The 10974-nt window shown below is 45.6% G+C and overlaps 3 non-coding genes and 1 pseudogene across 3 annotated transcripts; 1 reads left to right on the plus strand and 3 right to left on the minus strand.

The window, feature by feature from the left end:
- Positions 1-2269: 2269 nt before the first annotated feature.
- On the minus strand, positions 2270-2341 carry Trnac-gca. Its single transcript has one exon. It is a non-coding gene; the product is annotated as a tRNA-Cys (tRNA).
- A 3339-nt stretch (positions 2342-5680) lies between these two features.
- On the minus strand, positions 5681-5752 carry Trnac-gca. Its single transcript has one exon. It is a non-coding gene; the product is annotated as a tRNA-Cys (tRNA).
- A 2823-nt stretch (positions 5753-8575) lies between these two features.
- Positions 8576-8972, plus strand: LOC103734721 (annotated as a pseudogene).
- A 1431-nt stretch (positions 8973-10403) lies between these two features.
- Positions 10404-10475, minus strand: Trnac-aca. The gene has a single exon. It is a non-coding gene; the product is annotated as a tRNA-Cys (tRNA).
- Between the last annotated feature and the right edge of the window lie 499 nt (positions 10476-10974).

A 10974-nucleotide genomic window follows, 5' to 3' on the forward strand; every position in this document is an offset into this window, starting at 1 on the left:
CGTAAGCCACTTGGCACTCCTGTGAGGGGCTTTCCTGGTCAGATTATTTGAAAGCAAGTGTGGACGACACCTGGTAGCAGCCCACATGCAGGGCCATGGAAGAAGGAAACTGCTTTTTTGCCTGCCTGCCTTCACTCCTGGTGACGCATTCACTTATCCTCTTGGTACAACAGCCTTTTGCTGTCACCTGAACTAGCTTCTTTGGGATTCCAGTGCCAGACTGAAGACCATCATCTTTCAGGAATCTTCCAGGCCTTCAGCGCCAGATTGGGACTGCTGAGACATCCAGGCTTATGGACTGAGCAGCTACTGGATTGCCAGCCCCTTCCATGTGAGACAGACATTATTGGAAAACCCAGGCCATATCCTGTAAACCAATCTAATAAATCCCCTTTTATGGATATATTCATTCTATCAATCCCGTTTCTTTAGTGAACAATGACTAACACCTCAAAAGATTGTATATAAAGGTTTGGTCCCAGCATGGTGCTATTGGGAGGCAGTGAAGTCTTTAGGAGGCTGGAACTACTGTGAGGTCTTCAGTCTCTGTAGAGGGGAGAGTGAGTGCGGCCCTGGCCCCTCCTCACTGTCTTTTGCTTTCTGATCCCTGGTATCCTGCCTCATGGAAGACTCAAAGTAGCAGGAAAAAAACAGATCATTTCAGGTCTCAAACCTGTGAGCCAAAGTAAACATTTGTCTTTGTAAGCTAATAACCAGAGACACTTGTTATACTAACAGAAAGCCAACTGACTCGGGGTAAGAAATTCAATAGTGTCAGATGACCTGTGACCTATTTCAGTATATGCCTCAGCAAAGCTTCTGTTAATGAGAGATGCACATCCTCCCACAGTGGTGGCTGGTTCTACGAACTTCTCCAAGGGCACTGGTTCCAGTAGTGCCTGGAAAAATAATGCATCATCAAAAAGAAGCTAAAACTCCAAAATAGATATTCAGTGATTACAGCCACGTCCTATTCATGTACCTGAGAGGCTTTTTTAGTTAATGGTAACAACAGAATTGGGAGCACTTGAGCATCTGGCCATTTTAAAAGTTGTTCAAGGGCTGGAGAGATGGCTCAGCAGTTAAGAACACTGTTCTTGCAGAAGACCCAGGTTCGAATCCCAGCACCCACATGGCAGCTAACAATTGTCCATAACTCCAGTGCCAGGGGATCTGACAGCCTCTTCTGACCTCCGAGGGCATTGAACGACACGGGTGTACTTACCTACATGCAGGCAATACACACATACACATAAAATAAAAATAATAAATAAAATATTTTTAAGGGCTGGAGAGATGGCTCAGCGGTTAAGAGCACTGACTGCTCTTGCAGAGGACCTGGGTTTGATTCCCAGCATCCACATGGCAGCTATGAACTGTCCTTTAACTCCAGTTCCAGACAATACACTCATACACATAAAATAAAAGTAATAAGCAAAAAATATATTTACAAAAATATTTTTAAGTTAAATTTTCTCTCTCTCTCTCTCTCTCTCTCTCTCTCTCTCTCTCTCTCTCTCTCACAGGTATACACACCATACTCTATAGAATGGTACTGTAATCCTCTCCCATTTTATAGCTGCAGACTCTGAGACACAGAACTTATGTTTACCCAGGAGACCCTGAACTCATTGAGTCCCACAAGCATCCTGGAGGTTCTGGTCCTTGCAGTCAAAGCAAACAGCACGCAGCAACTTCTGACTCATTGTATTGTTGTCAGACGCACGCAGGCAACAAGCTGTCCTCCTACTCAGCATGGCATGCCACAAGCCATGGAATTCAGTGAGTCAGTGATGACCTCGACCACAGCTCTCCTCCCTTCCTCAGCCTCCTTGCAAGTCTTTGCCTATATGTAGTATTCTTTCTTGTTGGCACAGACTAAGGCCTCAGTCCCAGCCCACCAAATTTCACCTTCCAGATAAGGAATTCAGGATGCAGCTCATCACTCAGTGGCCAAACACAGTATAAAGGTGAGGTGTGGAGGGGGATATGCGAGTGAGGAGGTTCAGAGCTCTGCACAGCTCACCTTCTGAGACCTATGTTCTAATGGGGGGGTGAAAGTCATTTAGGCTTTGGGCCCTTGGGTGACTGTAATTGAGTTAAGACACACACACATAGAAGACATCAAGCTATCCTACATTATGCAGGCTGAAGAATAAGACTCTGGAGTTTATTAGTTTAGAAACCTCAGCAAATGGAGACTTCCTAACCTCACTGGGTTCCTGTCTACAGTTAATATTAAGTTAGCTACCAAAGTTTTATGTAAATAAGGGGGCACCTGGATTTGAACCAGGGACCTCTTGATCTGCAGTCAAATGCTCTACCCCTGAGCTATACCCCCTCTTGTATATAACTGCTCATTAGTGCCTCTTCAACCTTGACATCACGCCCCATATAACCATGATCTACTAGTTCCTCTTAATGATTCAGAAGCTGACAAGCGTTCTCCACTGAAGTCTGCTCTCTCCTCTTCTCCTCTCCAATTTTAACTAGCCCAGCTTGACCTCCTCTCAAGGTGTGATAAAAGCTCCAGATTTCGACCTGAAAGGGACTTCTGACTGTGGCACCTTCCCTAAGGTTGCTTGCAGTGACAAGGACAAGAGCTCCTGGTCCTGGGTCTTCTGTGGCTCATCTGCAGTCCAAGGAGAGCTTCCTCTATACTCCAAGACCTAAGGAGGATGCTGAGTACATCACCCCATCATTCCCCAAGAAAACTGAAACTTTTCAGGCTCTGGTCCCTGCCATTTATCTTGAGGACACAGAGCAGATAAGACAATGCCTTCAAACAGTCTTAGTCTAAATAGGAGACAAATCCATGGATAAAAATATTGCTGCCGTATGGTGGCTCACAAGTTTAATCCCAGAACTCAGAAGCCAGAGGCAGACGGACCTCCATGAGTTCGAGGCCAGCCTAGTCTACACAGCAAGTTCCAGATCAGCCAGGCCTACATAGTAATACCCTGACTCAACAAACAAACAAAACAAAACAGTTATTTCCACAGAACTGGCAGGAACCTAAGTAAAGTGGGACCAGGAAGGAGTGCCTCACTTGGGAGTCAGAAGGGGCTTCCTTGAGGGATGACTATGAAGAGTCTCCAGAGAAGGGAACAGGCTCCTCAACCCCACAGGCCTCCTCTAGGCCTCTAGAGGGAAGTCTTTGCCATAGTATGACTGACCCTGACCTGGATGGGTCTCAAGTGAGTCCTCTGTCAGCTCCTTCCAGAGAGAACAGAGGCCGGGCCTGAGCAGAATCACCTCAGCAGAGCACAAGGAGACCTGGTACAATATTTGGCTCTATATTAATAAGTACTTCAGTTTTTCCCTCCTGTATCTAAAAGAGACTCTAGCAAGGGTGTGGGGAGGCACCTGGATTTGAACCAGGGACCTCTTGATCTGTACTCAAATTCTCTACTCTTGACCTATGGCCACACCTGATTTATGTATGTCTAATAAGCATCTCTAAACCTCCATGGACATGCCCTGGCTGCTACCATCTGACATAATGTACTTGTTAGTGTTCTAGAATCATCTGCTTCTTCCAGTAGGGCCCAGCTATGAGCACCCTCTGCACACCTGTCTGCCACTTCTCAATTCCCAGCACCCTCCTTTCCTAGTTCATAGCTGAGTCAATGGCATCAATTCCTGGAGGTCTACATCTAGAGCATACTTCAGACACATCTATCAGAGCCAGATTCAAAGGGTTGGCTGCTAAATAGATCCTTTGGATTTGACAGTGGTGGGATAGGGATGGGCAAAACTAAACCAGGCTTTCTGGGAAGGGGTCTCAAAGATGACCTCTGTCTCTAATAAGCTCAGGGTTAATTCAGACTCACAGACCATTATTGGAGCTATCAATTTCCATGCTATAAATGTGAAAGGAAATAAAACAGTGGCTAAATCAGTCTCTGTTGCTAAAAAAAATACTTCTAGGAGGTGCATGTGACATCCGGCCCCTTCATCCCACCATCCTTATGACAAACGAGGTATAATCTCTCCAAACTACAGTTTGAGGAACCAAAGAATTTATCGGCCTTCCATACAGATCAATGAGTGTACTCATGCTGTGTGTGAAAATGAGTTAAATATTTCTATTAAAATGTCTTGGGGTTATTAAAAATACAAAAATATGCTTACCTGCAGATGCATTTGGTAACTACAAACCACTACCCATATCCCAGAGTCTCACATGAGTAATCCAGGAGAGCCCTGGACTCATCAATTGATCTTCCTCAACACTGTTACTTATTACAGGCAAGTATTCCAATTAAGGCTCCTGTGAGGTGTGGAACTTGTCTTTCCAGTTTGGGGAGGTGATGACATCCTCCGAAACATCCCTGGAGTTTGTCACTGACATAGAAATTCCCACAAAGACAGGAACACTGTGAATCCCAGCACTATGGCAATTTGATGATTGTGCTTTTGATCTTAAGCAACCTCAGTCACTCTGCAGAAAGAGTAGAGGCCATCAGCCCAGTGGAAGAGAGTCTGCATGGTCAGGCTGGCTTTGATGGAGCTGTCCATGGTACATACGCCTTGGCGATGCAATGCTGTCAGACTCTGGCCCTTCAGACTGTGCTGCAGCAAAAGCTGCCCAAGAATGTCTGATTCTTTGATGGGAACTTTATTCCAATAAATGACGCTCAAACTACTGAAATACAGCTGCTGCAGCACAGGCACTGATCATTTATTACACCTGCCAAGAACAGCCATCGGATGCCCACCAGATCAATTAGCGGCCTGGAATCCAGGTGATCGATAGAATCCAGGTGATCTATTTTTCATGCGCTTTATCCTGGAAACATGGTGTCCTAGTTTGTTCTTCATTGCTGTGACAAAACATTCTGACCACTACCAACTTTGGGAGGAAAGGGTTTATTTAAGTCTTACATCTCCCAGGTTACAGTTCATCAGGGAGCCCAAGGTAGGAACTCAGGCCAGGAACCTGGAGGCAGGAGCTGGAGTCCAGGCCATGGAGGAACACTGGCTTGCTCCCCGGCCCCTGCTCAGCCTGTTTTCTTATGCAACACAGGCCTACCTGCCCAGGGTGTCACCACCCACAATGTGATAGGCCCTCCCACATCACACAACAATCAAGAAGATGCCTCACAGACATGGCCACAGGCCAGTCCAATGAAAGAAATTCCCCAATTGAGGCTCCCTCAACCCAGGTGTGTCAAGTTGACACTAAAGCTATCCAGAACACAGGGACTCCCAGATCTCTGACCCTAATGAATCAGTTGTATTTCTCCTATTAGGGCAAAAACAGTTCACTCTTCCCACCTGCTGCTCCATCTTCTTTAGGGTCCTTTGCCTGCTGCTCACTCCGATATGGTTTCCCCATACTATTCCAGAACCACAGACTGGTTCTTCCTAGTGAAACAGTCCTTGTCTACATTTCAGGGAACTTGTTCTACCTTCTAAAATTGCTGGAGTTGGTGATCTGATGTATTTGAGATCCAAGGGATTCATGCAGCTAGCTGTCACATACCTTACACTGGTGAGGGAGCTGATGGACCATGATAGAGCTGTGCTCTCCCTGTGTGAATTCCAAGCTACCTGTAACCTTGTTGTGCACACTGTGTGACAGGGGAACCTAGTGGGCCAGAAGTGTCAAGGAGACAAGAGAGAAAGCAGCTATTTACTTTGAATATAGTAAGTTACTTACCAAAATCACATGGAAAGGGGGCACCTGGATTTGAACCAGGGACCTCTTGATCTGCAGTCAAATGCTCTACCCCTGAGCTATACCCCCAGTGGTACCAATGTTCCTACTTAAAAGCCTTCATCTGTGTGGTGATAGTCTACAAAGATAAATTACAGGTCTCTGCTTTCTAGAAGCTGCCAGACCTGACTGGTGAGAGATCGTCCTAAGTTTCATAGCTTTCCTGACACATCCTTGAATAGGATCATCAACCAAGGAAAAGGAGAGAAACCTATTGTAGATCCCAAGTCCATTCCACATTGCTGTGCCCTGGCTTAGCTCATGAGCTGTCTTCTACTTGGGCTCCCAGACTTACCTCTCCTCCTGTGAAGACACTGGTCTGTCACTCAGATGCAGTCATAGTGCCAGAGTTGACATTTTCAGTAGCAAAACTGCAGAATCCCTCTCTGCCCTGATAGAGCAGCTGGGCCAAGCTGCTTTGAGAATGAAGCAAGTGTGTAGAGAACTCTGGCCTGAAGAAAGCGGCTCACATGGGAAATATCTACCCTGCAGAGAGCCAGATTCTGTAATTTGTCTCCCTAGGTCTGACCACCAGTACACCAAACACCTTCAGAGGAAAGGAGGGGTAGGGAGATAACTTTAGGGTTAGCTGTTGCTGTCTGTTCCTAGAATGCTGGCTGTCCCTGTAAGCGCTCTGCCCTTTAAAAGCCCAGAATAACTCTCCACCATAGCCTCTGTCTTCTCTTTAAGAATCTAGTAGAAGGCTAGAGAGATGACTTGGCAGTTAAGTATATGTGCTGCTCTTGCAGAGGAACTGAGTTTGGTTCCCAGCACCCACATCTGCATCTCACAATTGCATGTAACAACAGCTCCAAGGTGTCCAGTGCTCTCTTCTGCCCAAGGTCACCCATACACATGTGGCATACCTTCACAGATGGTGTATTTTATGTGTATTTAATACATATAAATAAAAATAAAATTCAAATTAATAATAGAACGAGAGAGAGAGAGAGAGAGAGAGAGAGAGAGAGAGAAAGGCAGGTAACCAGATATTCAGAGTTCGGGAAGAGACAGGAGGCAGTTATCTGTCCTTATGACAGGAGTTCAAGGGCTGGCCTGTAGCTTCCAGCCCTACTGTGGGAATGAATGGGAGAAAGGCAGAACTGAATGTAAACAGTTCCTCCTGTGAGTGAATGATAAACTCATGGTAAGGGGCACCTGAATTTGAACCAGGGACCTCTTGATCTACACAAATGCTCTACTCCTAAGCTATACCTCCTCCCTGTTATAAGCCCTTCACCTTCATAGGTGCATTCAACATTCCCACAACATACTGTAAGTCTCTAAAGTTAAGAGTTGCTAAGACCAGCACTGTTGCCTCTGCAAACTCAGCCCAGAAAGGCTTTTCCAGTCCCCTGCGTCTCCAGCCCTTGCCCTGTTCATGTGTTGAAACTTCTCCATTTCTCAGCCTGTGGGAACTGCAGAGCTGGAGACACAGGGACACACATCACTACAAGAGGCTTTAGATTTGCACATCTGACTTCCTCAGTCACACTCACAAAACCTCAGTGTGAAGAGACTCTGCCTAACCTCTTTTGGGACATATGCAGCACCCATATCTGAAGACATTCCTCCAGCATGTGGATCTGTGTATGAGACCCTGAGGCTAAGAGCCAGGAAGATGGTGAAGACATCTCTCCAGGCCTGACTGAGTCATTGAGGACTACTGAGAAGCATGCAGACAACAGAGCACGATGCCACACGGACTCTGTGTGGAGGCCACAGAATGGCGGAGTCATGGGCTCTACTCTGACCTTCAGCTCTAGCACCAAGACACGAACTTAACATTTTTTGTTTTGTTTTGTTTTGTTTTGGTCGTTTTGAGACAGGGTCTCCCTGTAGCCCCAGCTGTCCTGGAACTCACTATATAGACCAGGCTGGCCCTGAACTCACAGAGATCTGCCTGCCTCCCAAGTGCTGGGATTAAAGGCGTGTGCCACCATGCCCGGCTAATACTATGTTTTTTATCAAAGTATCTTGCACAATTATTTTTGAAAGTCAAGTATTGTTTTAAAAGATTACTAAGAGGGGCTGGAAAGATGGCTCAGCAGTTAAGAGAACTGACTGCTCTTGCAGAGGGCCCAAATTCAGTTCCCAACACCCACACTGGGAAGTTCACAACTTCTATAACTCCAGTTCCAGGGGATCTGGTACCCTCTTCTGGCCTCCACAGGCACTGCATGCATGTGGTATACTTAAATACATACACCCAAAGCACTCATACACATAAAATAAAAATAAATTCAAAATATTAAAAATGAATAAAATAAATATCAAAAACATCTTTCAGAACAGTTTTCCACATAGGAGAGCATCATATAATTAACAGTCCCACTTTCTGTTTTCCAGTTGTGACCCAGGTTCCTGCTTCCTCTGTCAGGTTGTTTCCCATAAGCCTGCTGTACAGTCAATACCCTGTGGCTTCCTTCACCCTCACCCAGACAGTCTTTCTTTCCACTTCTTCCTATGTGGACAGCCCTCTTTCCTGGATTCCAAGTCCTGAATGTTTCTTTCTTTCAATATTTATAGTAGTGTGTGTGTGGGTGTGGGTGTGCACACGCACGCACAAGCATGCATTATGGGTGCCTAAAGAGGCCAGAAGAGGATGTTGGATCCCTTGGTGGTGGAGTTAAAGGTGGTTGTAAATAGAAAGAAATTTTCTAATCCTTTGTATACCTAATTTTATCCATACACTGGATATATCTGGACAGATATATTTAGGTACGAATATTTCTTCTTATGTAAAATGTGGGTTTTTTAATTTTTTGTTTGTGCATTTGTTTTTTTCTGAAACAAGGTCTCCTTCTTCCTCAGTGCTGCCTGCGAGGTGGCTTCCATCTCCTGCGCAGCATCATGGCTGCCCTCAGACCTCAGATCATCCAAAAGAGGACCACAAAGTTCATCCGGCAAGTCTGACTGATACGCCACGTCAAAATTAAGCGAAACTGGCGGAAACCCAGAGGTATTGACAACAGGACACAGAGAAGATTCAAGGGTCAGATCCTGATGCCCAGCATTGGGTATGGGAGCAACAAAAAAACAAAGCACATGCTGCCCAGTGGCTTCCGGAAGTTCCCAGTCCACAATGTCAAGGAGCTGGAAGTACTCCTGAGGTGCAACAAATCTTACTGTGCTGAGGAGGCGCACAACGCATCCTCCAAGAACTACAAAGCCATTGTTGAAAGAGCAGCACAGCTGGCCATGAGTCACCAACCCCATCGTCAGGCTGTGCAGTGAAGAAAATGAATAGATGGCTCGCATGCTCCCGTTATATGTGCTTAAATAAAACCATAAAACCTGCCAGAGAGAGAGGGAGAGAATGAGGGAGGGAGGGAGGGAGGAAGGAAGGAAGGAAGGAAGGAAGGAAGGAAGGAAGGAAGGAAGGAAGGAAGGAAGGAAGGAAGGAAGGAAGGAAGGAAGGAAGGAAGGAAGGAAGGAAGGAAGGAAGGAAGGAAGGAAGGAAGGAAGGAAGGAAGGAAGGAAGGAAGGAAGGAAGGAAGGAAGGAAGGAAGGAAGGAAGGAAGGAAGGAAGGAAGGAAGGAAGGAAGGAAGAAAGGAAGGAAGAAAGGAAGGTCGGTCTCTCTATAGCACCAGCTAGACTGGATCTCATTAGGTAGACCAGGGTGGCCTCAATCTCACAGAATCCACCTGCCTCTGCCTCCCAAATGCAGGGATTAAAAGCATGTGCCACCATGCCCAGTTGTAAAGTCTGTTCCTTATTGATGCCAGTGTCTAGTATTGCTGTTGAAAAGCTAAGTATGTTTGTCACTCCCTGTGTGTAGCACCTGTTATTTTTATTCTCAAGTTTTTAAGATCTTCCTTTTAGTCTTAGAATTCTTTGATGTACACTTGAAGGTAAGGATCACTTAGTAGGGATCACTTTCTATCCATCGTATTGAGCACCTGCAGAATTTTCTCTGCATCTTCCATTATGAGAAATGTTCTTGAATTTTGTCCCTCCATCATTTTCAGTTTCTATAACATTCATTAGCTGATGTTTCTACATCTTGGTTTCAACCATTAATGTTACTATTTTATCTGGTTTTCTGTTCTAGAACCACACTTTTGGTTCTGGAACTTTAAACTGCTTCGGCCCAAGACAAGACTGGTTTCCACTGCTCCAGTTCAGAACATGACTAGAAACCCTTCTGCACAAAAAAAGACATCAAAGTTCAAGCAGTAGTTGGGAAGAGGAAGGTCAGCAGGAGGAAGAGGAGGACAAGAGAGGGTTATGGGAGGGAATATGATCCAAATACATTGTAGACAAGTACAACAGTGTCAAAAATAATCTTAAAAGAAGGAAAAGAGATGTTCATTTAAGCACATTGCATGTACAGATGGTGTAGACACAAGCAAAGGTCCAGAGCACAGATGCTGGGGAGACAGAGCTGGGATGAGGTAACCTGGGCAGAGGATGATTCCAGAAAGTTCTGCAAAGCTGGTTCTCAACTGAAGTCTAGAAGCCACTGGGAAGATTTTATTGTGCTGGGTCCCACCACAAATGTTCTGATTTAATCTGGGGTGGGGCCAGGGAAATGTCACTTTTATAGACTCTTCAGGTAAGTCTAACATATATTTGATGTAAAGATTCACCATAATAAAGGCCCACCATTCAGTGGTTCAGAAAGAAATGTTTTTTCTACCCTGGTGTCAACTAAGGAAGTCAAAACTACAAATGAGTAGGGTGCACCTGGATTTGGACCAGGGACCTCTTGAGCTGTAGTCAAATGCTCTACCCCTGAGCTATACCCCCACCTGTCAGCATGATGCTTAATAAACACCTTTAATCCTGGAGCCACACCCACACCACTTGTAACCTATGTATTGCCACTTCGGAAAGGAAATCTCAGAAGCTCCAAGCCAGGTCAGAGGAAATTCATCACCCTACTATGTAGCAAGGGAAGCCCTGCAGCCTCAGTTCTCCCAGCTGTCAGTCCCCAGGAGCGGGCAGATGCCTGAGTCAAGACTGGACCTACGACAGAAAATCTTCATGACTGAGTTATCTTTCCCAACGCATATGATGACAGAGTCGGGCCTGAGCCTCCTGGGACAATATTTGGTTTAACTACAACGATTGTATGACTTATCCTGGGAGATGCGAATAAATAGGTATTCACCCCAGACAGAGCACCAACAACAGACCAAAGAAATTATTCCATCTAAGTCTAGGTTAGTGTGTCAGTAAGTTTACTTAGTGGGGCTGCTTACAGGAGCATGGGTGAGGGTACCTGAAAGAGCTGACCAAAAGACAG

This window comes from Nannospalax galili, unplaced genomic scaffold (assembly GCF_000622305.1).
Source record: "Nannospalax galili isolate Female #2095 unplaced genomic scaffold, S.galili_v1.0 scaffold1217, whole genome shotgun sequence".
NCBI classification, from domain to species: domain Eukaryota; kingdom Metazoa; phylum Chordata; class Mammalia; order Rodentia; family Spalacidae; genus Nannospalax; species Nannospalax galili.